The sequence below is a fragment of the Marmota monax genome, unplaced genomic scaffold (genome assembly GCF_021218885.2).
Source record: "Marmota monax isolate L192 unplaced genomic scaffold, Marmota_monax_Labrador192_F-V1.1 WCK01_AAM20220418_F8-fsc00208, whole genome shotgun sequence".
In the NCBI taxonomy this organism is placed as follows: Eukaryota; Metazoa; Chordata; class Mammalia; order Rodentia; family Sciuridae; genus Marmota; species Marmota monax.
Genome location: NW_026693914.1, coordinates 2,846,060 through 2,854,315, shown reverse-complemented (window position 1 = coordinate 2,854,315; position 8,256 = coordinate 2,846,060). Strand labels below are relative to the sequence as shown.

The 8,256-nt window shown below is 50.6% G+C and overlaps 2 long non-coding RNA genes across 2 annotated transcripts; both read left to right on the top strand.

The window, feature by feature from the left end:
- The first annotated feature begins 2,266 nt into the window (after positions 1 to 2,266).
- LOC124105960 (uncharacterized) lies at positions 2,267 to 2,897 on the top strand. The gene is made up of 2 exons (XR_006855942.2): positions 2,267 to 2,359; positions 2,704 to 2,897. It is a non-coding gene; the product is annotated as an uncharacterized LOC124105960 (long non-coding RNA).
- Positions 2,898 to 3,719: 822 nt separating this feature from the next.
- On the top strand, positions 3,720 to 7,234 carry LOC124105958 (uncharacterized). The gene is made up of 2 exons (XR_006855940.2): positions 3,720 to 5,175; positions 5,901 to 7,234. It is a non-coding gene; the product is annotated as an uncharacterized LOC124105958 (long non-coding RNA).
- Positions 7,235 to 8,256: the final 1,022 nt, after the last annotated feature.

The window sequence follows — 8,256 nt, the reverse complement described above, 5'->3', positions numbered from 1 at the left end:
CAATAATTTATTTTTACCTCCCATGGTTGTGTGGGTTGGTGGGGCTCAGCTGGTGGGTTCTTCCTGGGGGACCCCATGCAGGTGCGGTCAGATGGCAGCTGAGACTGTGGTCATCTGAAGGCCCTGCTTGGCTGCATGTTCAAGATGGCAGCACAGGGTCCTCCCTGGGGCCTCCCTTCACAATAGGGCCATGCTTGGTAAGTGGCAGCTGACAACTCTAAGAACAGAGAGAAAACACTGGTCCTTGAGGGCTCAGTGGGGATCCAGCTGTGTCTCAGCTGTTTTAAGGCAGTCTCAAGCCAACCCACGGCGAAGGGGGTGGAGGAAGACCTCTTCCTCTCCATGGAGCAGTGAGGAGGAGGGAAGGAAATGAAGGCCACCCCAAACAAGGGACAATGTCCATCCTTAAGGCTCCTGAGCTGCCAGCCTAGAAGGGCTGTTGATAAGACACGAGGACCTGGCTTTGGCGTCGAGTGTCAGGAGAGGCCTAAACCCCTGCACAAGAAAGCCACTGGGGAGCGCACCTCCCCCATTACCCAGGTGCTTATGGTCACCCAGGGCAGTGGGAATGAGGGCCCTGGAGCACCAAGGGGAGGGCCAAGACCAGAGGATCACAGCCAGCCGCCTGGTCCCTCTCCCAAGCCCTGCTCACAGCTTGACCAAGCAGTTGGACGGCTGTGTGGGGATGGCGTCTAATTATCTCCAGGAGCCGCGCGGGCCTGAGCACTGGGTTGACCGCGCAGTCCCTCTGTTGACCTGGCTGTCTCTCCCAGTGAAGAGCTTGTCACCAGCCTCCTTTACTTGCATTCTTCAGACCTAGAGGAGATGGCGCCATGCTTGGCCTTGCTCACCTCTCCTGTGAGTTTCTTGACCTCGCCCCGTTCCTGGCTCCCAGCAGTGGCTTCCCTTGACCTGGCGTTGTGCCTCTGGCTTTCCAAGCCACCCCCTCCCCCCCTACTGATTTCTCCCTTCCTTTGTCTCTTTGTCCATTCTCTCACCCACAAAGCATCATTGTGTGCCTCAGAGCGGGCTGGGCCGGAGAGATACCAGGAACCACAAAGCCCACGAGTGATGTATTAGTCTCTTGTGGCTGCTATAACAAATTACTGAATACTGGGTGGCTTCCAATGACAACTTTATTCTCATAGTTCTGGAGGCCAGAAATCCAAGATCAAGGTACTGCAGAATTGGTTCCTTCTGGGTGTCCCAAGGAAGAATCCATTCCTTGCTTTTCTCCCAACTTCTGGTGGCTGCCATTAATCCTCGGCACTCCTTGACTTTTAGACACATCCCCCCAATTCATGCCTCTGTCGTTACATGGCCTCCTCTAAGTCTCCTAGGATCCTCTGGTTCCCATAGTGACAGTCTCTGTAGATTTAGGGCCCATCCTGATCTAGTACCATTTTGTCTCAAACCTTTTCTTAATTATATCTATATAGACCCCCCAAAAAGGTCACATTCTGAGGTTCCCAGTGGACATATAAAATTTCAAGGGACACCAGCCAACCTTTTACAAATGGCCTCTGGATGTTTGTGCCAAAGGTCTTTCTTTCTGTTCAGGACAGTCTCAGTGTTCCCAGAAAAGACTGGCAGGTGTACCAGAGATAGGGCCCCCCAGCTGAGCTCACGGTGTCTCAGAAGCAACCACATCCTTCCTCTGCATAAATGGAAGCGAGTTATTGCACCGGGAACCAGTTTTCCTGTCACCTTCAGAAGGCCCAGGTCCCTTGCTCATGCCTGTTCTTTTCTGGTACAATGGCCTTCATGGTTCCTTTTGAGAATAGCTACGTCTGTGTGCCCTTGGGCCACTCACTGCTTCTCTGAACCTTGATTTCCTCACTGGTAAAATGAGCTGCTTCAGAGTTTTGTAATGAATAAGAGGTCACTTAGCATCTCCAAGCCCATGGGAGGTGCCCAATGAGCAACCCAGCAGTCACCCGTCATGGCCACAGGTCTGGTTCTGCCTGTGTTTGCCAGGTATTGTGTCAAGTGTTTCATGGGGTTATCTGATCTAAACTCCAGGGCGCCAGGAGCCAAGTACGATTTTTATCTCCCTTTTTTCAAACAAGGAGACCAAAGCTTAGTGAGATTAAGTAAATTGCCCAGGGCCACTCAGTAAAGGGCAGCAGATCTGAAGTTTAAACCCCCTTGTGCCAGCTACTGATGGATCCTAAGCCCAAGGTCATATGATAAGAAATATATATATATATATATATATATATATATATATATATATATATATATATATATATATATCTGGCTAGGCACTTACCTGTGATCCCAGCTACTTGGGAGGCTGATTCAGGAGGATCACAAATTCAAGACTGGCCTGGGAAACTTGGCGAGACCCTGCCTCAAGGTAAAAAATAAAAAGGGCTGGGGATGTAGGTCAGTAATAGAGCATTCGTAGCAAGCCTGAAGCCCTGGTTCAATCCCTAGTGCCAGGAGGCCCCATGGCCCCCTCCCCAAGCATCCTGCATGCCTGCAAGGTGGACCATCCCTTGTTTTATCTGCATGAACCCTCTGTGGCCTACCTTGTTGACTTATGGGTCTGCAAACCTGTTCACAGGGGAGGTATTTATCAAAGGTTAATTAGAATGGGTGGATGAGGGGTGCTTTCCTGTAGGGCTCTCCAGCAAACAGCTGCTTCCCCTTCTCCTTGCATGCGTGCCAAACCCTCTTGCTCTCAACCTTGACGGACAGCCGGCCGTTGGGGCACCTGCAGTTCCAGAATCCAGGAAGAACAGCTGGCCCTAAAGGTACACGGACCTGCCCTTGGGGGGGGTCTGGTAAAGTAGAGCAGGGATCAGCAAACTGCATGTCACAGGACACCTCTGGACCACCATTTGTTCTTTTAAATAAAGTTTTATTGGAACACAGTCATGCTGACTTGCTGACATATTGACTGTGTCTGTTTTCCTTCACGGTGCAATGACAGAGTTGTATAGTTGGATGGAGACCACACGGTCAGTAAGTCAAATATCTTTGCTATTTGGCCCTTTCCAGAAAGAATTCGCAGCCCCCTGCCTTAGGGAAGTGTCTTATCCTCTGGCGTCTGCATCCCATGGTTCCTGTCTGGGCTTCTGTTGGGGCAGATAGAGGAGGCCAGAGATTTGTGTTGGCGAGGATGTGTTCGTGTTTGTCTCAACCTGATGGCCTGGACTTGTTCAGGACCCAGCAGGGTGGTGTGCTTAGGTGACGTTGACCCAAGGTCTGTGTTCTCCTTCATCCCAGCCCCGAGACTGCCACCGGCAGCTGGGCAGCTGCAGCCCTCTCAGGCTTTGGGCAGCCACTAGCATAGGACAACTGGTCCCCGCAGCCCAGGACAGGGCAGGACTTGTTTCCAGCACCCAAGGAATTCCCCCCACCCGTGCCCCCCCACTGCCTGGAGCCCAGGGGTAGGAGGTGACTTCCCTCCAAGCCCCTGGACTGAGAATAGCTGCAACTTGATCTCAGCTGAATAACTGTCACCTGGGTTGTGCCGCTGGCTGGAGGGCCTGGCTGTCCCTGCCCTCCTGTCATTGGTCAGAGGGACAGTCATTTGGGACTGACTAATGATAACTGCCTAAGCAGTCATCTCCTTACTTGGTCTCTTTTCTTACTCCTGGGGTGTCCTGGGTTCTTCGTGGGCTGTGACCCTGCCACTTTCCAGATCTGGCAGGGGATCTAGGAAAGGAGGGCCTGAGGGGACTGCAGCCACATAAGGCAATCAGAGCACCTTCCTGCTCCTGCCAGGGGCTTCAAACAGCAAATAAATATAGATGCACACAGCCCCATTCCTCCTGGCTGCTTGGTGCAGTGTGCCAGCCCCGGCTGTGCCTTTGGGCACTGTGTTCTGCTGGCTGAGGCTGGCCACAGTGCCTGCTGGAGCCATTGACATGGCCAGAACCCCGAGGGCAGCCAGCTCCTGGGGAGGGCGGCCTCGGTGTCCGGCCCCTTTACTCCAGCGGGCTGCAGCCCCAGTGACTGATTTTTCATAAAGTGTGTTCTGTGCTGACTCTGTGCTGCCCTGCAGTGTCCCTCGCTGTGGCACCGCTTGGCCTGCCCCAGGCTACTCTGCAGATTGCCAGGGAGGAACATACGTGCCTTACCTGGGAGGCCCGGGGAGGGGGGAGGAGCCCTGCCATCTCATCTCCCACCCCAGCTGACTTCACCAGCACCTCAGATTTCAAGTATCCAGGGACTCGGTGGTTATGCTGTGACTTCCATGTGATAAACGCAGGGCTCCGTGACCCACTACACGGGCTTTGAAGAGTGAATGCCGCTTAAGGGTGGAGACTTTGCAGACCAGAGTGTGTTGTTGCATGACCATATTTAGGCACGGCAGTGAGCACTTCATTCTGTTTTTGGTTTGCTTTGGTTTTTAGTGCCAAGGGTTGAACCCAGGGCCTTGCACATGCAAAACACACTCTCGACCACTGAGCTATGCCCCCAGCCCTACACACTGTTTAACCATAAAAAGAATTCATACTTGTTGAGAATTTGGAAATGAGATCAGAACTGATGGAAGAGGAAAGTAGAAATCCCCAGGATCCACTCATTCTCCAGAGAAGCAACTCAGAACAGTTGGGGCCGTGTCTTTCCAGAATATTCTTTGTGATTGATCATTTGCATCTTGCAATAATTCTACGAGGTGGGCAGATCAGATTGCAGAGTGGCCAGTTTACAGGTAAGCCAAGAGGCTCAAGGAAGTCAAACTCCCTGCCCAGGGCCAGCAGCCAGCCAGGTGCAGACTGGGAGGAGCAATCAGGACATGCCAGGCCATGCCTACTACTCCTGCCCCTGGGATTAGCTGCCCCAATGAGTGGCCCAGGATTTCTTTTCCCCAAGCTGATCACCTCATTGCACAAGCAGAAAACTAGGAGGCCTCCTTTCAGGTAGTAAACAAAGCAATATTGGCACAGAGTGACCAGATCAGAGAGGACTTTGCTCTCTGGTAAGGAGGTCTGGAGCCTGCAGTCTTCTCAGAGGCAGAATCTGGGGATCTAGGAGCCAGGGGCTGGGGGACAGCAGGCTCAGCCCTGCCAGTCCCAATAACAGCAGAACTAGCAGTTCCCACTCCCTCAGCTGAGCTCTGGGCTTTGGTGACTGGAGGGCAACGTATTCAGAGCTGCCAATCACAGAGCAAGATGAAGTCCCACTCTCCTACTGTAGAGGTTGCGTGTGCAGTTTCTGGTAAGTTATTTGACCAGGTGACAAACATATTTCAAGCAGATCAGTGATATCTTGCAGACAAGTCAGAAGTGTTGTTACGGTTTTGCTGTCAAAAAGGGAATGAAGTTGGCCTTGCAAAGTGGTGGAGAGAGCATTTATTAGTCTTGAGTCTTTTCATAAACCCTCTGTAGTGAGTGAGAAGCCAATTTGCATCCTGCTATTTTCCTCAGGCAAAATACCATCTGTTCTCCCAGGACACAGGTGAATGGCTGCGCTGGAGTTTTCTATAAAATTGGCATTTCTCCTCTTTTCCCAGAACTTACCGAAAGGTTCTATCCAGACGGGTGGGTGTAAAGTCCTACCTAGAACAAAGTAAAAAAATCAAGGTGGTAGAGGGAGACGAGACGATTCTACCATTTCTGTGGAAGGGCAAAGGAACTGGGATAACCAAGACCAGCTGGGTACCGTGGCGCTCACCTGTGACCCCAATGACTCAGGAGGCCAGCTTCCACAGCTTAGCGAGAACGTCTCTCAAAATAAAAAACAAAAAGGACTGAGCATGTAGCTTGGAGATGGATGGGCCCTGGGTTCAGTCCCCTGGATGAATGAATGAATGAATGGGTGATTAATGGATGAATAAATAAATGCAACTTAAAAATAACCATCACACCACCCTATTTTAAGGGTTAGTGGGAAGCTCTTGGTATCATAGAGCTGATCCTGTCTTTGCTTTTCTCCTTTTGCAGTGCTAAGTAATGAACCCAGGTCCTCGTAGCAAGTGCCATACCCTGAGCAAATCCCCAGCCAAAATGAACAATTTTTGCCTTTTGCTGGGTGTGATGGGGCATGCCTTTAATTCCAGAGACTCAGGAGACTGAAGCAGGAGGATTGCAAGTTTGAAGTCAGCGTGGTCAACTTCATGAGATGCTGTCTCAAAATAAAAAGGGCTAGGGGTGTGGCTCAGTGCTGGAGGGCCCCTGGGTTGAATCCCCAGCACCCCTCCAAACACACACATGACCCTTAAGAGAATGAGAGGACAGCAGAAAATACAAGTCACATATTTCACACACGGAAACCCTTGTATCCATAATATATAAAGACTTCTCAAAATTTGACAGTAAGGAACAACCTAATTTTAAAAATGGGCAAAAGACTTGAACAGATACTTCAGCAAAGAAGACACACAGATGGCAAATAAGCACATAAAAATATATTCAACATCATTAGCCACTAAGGAAATGCAAATTAAAACTGTGATAAGATATCACTATATGCCCATTGTAATGACTCTAAAAAGACCCACAGCAGCAGGCCCCAGCGGAGATGTGAATCTCCCAGAACCCAGAGGCTTGGTTGTGGGGGATGCGAAATGGTTAACTCAGGCTGGGTGAAGCTCAGTGGTAGAGCTCTTGCCCAGCATGTGCGTCCAATCCTTGAGACCTGGGAGAAAAAGAAAAGGGGTGGGGTGGGTAAAGGCATCTGGAAGATGGTTTCTACATTTCTTATAGAGTTCAACACACCATAGGACCTAGCGGGCTCAGCCCCAGCTGCCCCTGGACAGGGATCCTCAGCCTGAGCACCACTGATACTTCGGGCCAGATCCTTGATCGCTGTGGGGCTGTCCTCGGGGTCTAAGGTGTTGAGCTGCCTCCCTGACCTCAACCCACTAGAGCCAGCAGCACCCCCACCTTGTGACTGTCAAAAATACTTTGAGGGCTTGCCAGCTGCTTCCGGGGGGGCCAACTGCCTCCTATTGAGAACATTGCCCTGGAAAAATGAAAACTTTGGTTCTCACAAAAGCCTTTGCACAAATATCTAGAGCAGCTCTATTCACAGTCACCCAAACCTGGGAAAAACCCAATGTCCTTCAGTGAATGAACGATACACAAACCCTGGCAGGCCCAGACAGCGGACAGCACGCAGTAACAGAGCAATGAACTTCGGATACGCAGACGCTGGGACGACCCTTACAGGCGGGATTCCCGGGGGGGAAGCTGTCAAAAGGTTAGATGCTGTGTAATTTTGTTTCTGTGACATTCTCAAGCAAACAAACAAACAAATAAAAACTACAGTAACAACACATCCAGGGGTGCAGCAGGGGCTAAGGGTGGCTCCCCAGCGGGGCTGCTTGAGAGAGGAGTTGGCAGTGGAACTGTTCTGTATCCTGACTGGGGTGGTGGTTCTGTGAATTTAAACACACACACACACACACACACACACACAGAGTTTTATTATTATGTTATTCAGAGTTCTGTTACTATCACAAAGTACCTGAGAAAAATGAACTAAAAAGAGAAAATGTTTGTTTTGGCTCACAGTACGAGATTTGAGTCTGAGATCTGGCCCTGTTGCCTAGGGGCCTGTGTTGAGGCCATATACGATGGTGGGAGCACTTGGCAGAGGAAGGCACTCACCTCATGGTGGCCAGAAAGCAAAGAGAAAAAGAAGGACCAGCATCCCAATTTTTCCCTAAAGGGAATGCTTCCAAAGACCTAACTTTCTTCTGCTAGGCTCCACCTCCAAAGGTCTACACCTCCCGGTAGCCCACGGACTGTGTCCACACCTTTAACACAGGGGCTTTGGGGACATTCAAGATTCCAATGATAGCACTATGTGTTAATTCTAAAACTAAAATAAGAACAAGGAAGGGGAGGCTGGATTAAGAAGAACACGTGTTTTTCCTGCCAATCTTTTCCTTCTTTAAAGGGTGACGTCTGGAGAAGGGCTCAGTGTTCAGCCCTCCGTGGTGGAGAAGAGGAAGGAGAAGTCCTCGTCATTGTCATTCACTAGCCTTTCCCCCTCCGTTGCCCGTTTCTGGTTGATTGTAACCTCCAGAGGAAACGAACATTTGAATATGTAAGTGGAAGGAGGGTGAGAAAATTCAGAACGGGGTTCCCACACTCACCACCCTCCCCTGCTGGCTGGGCTGGCCAGGTTCCCAGGTTGCTGAGAGCCAGCTTTGGGGCAGGAAGGAAAAGCTAGAGAAGGAATCGGAGACGGGAAGGAGAGAAGAACCTGGGCAGGTGGGCAACGCAAAACAAATGCTGGAGTAAATGCGATTTTTTTTTTTTTATGCAAGAGTCATAAGCAGCCAGCAAGCCA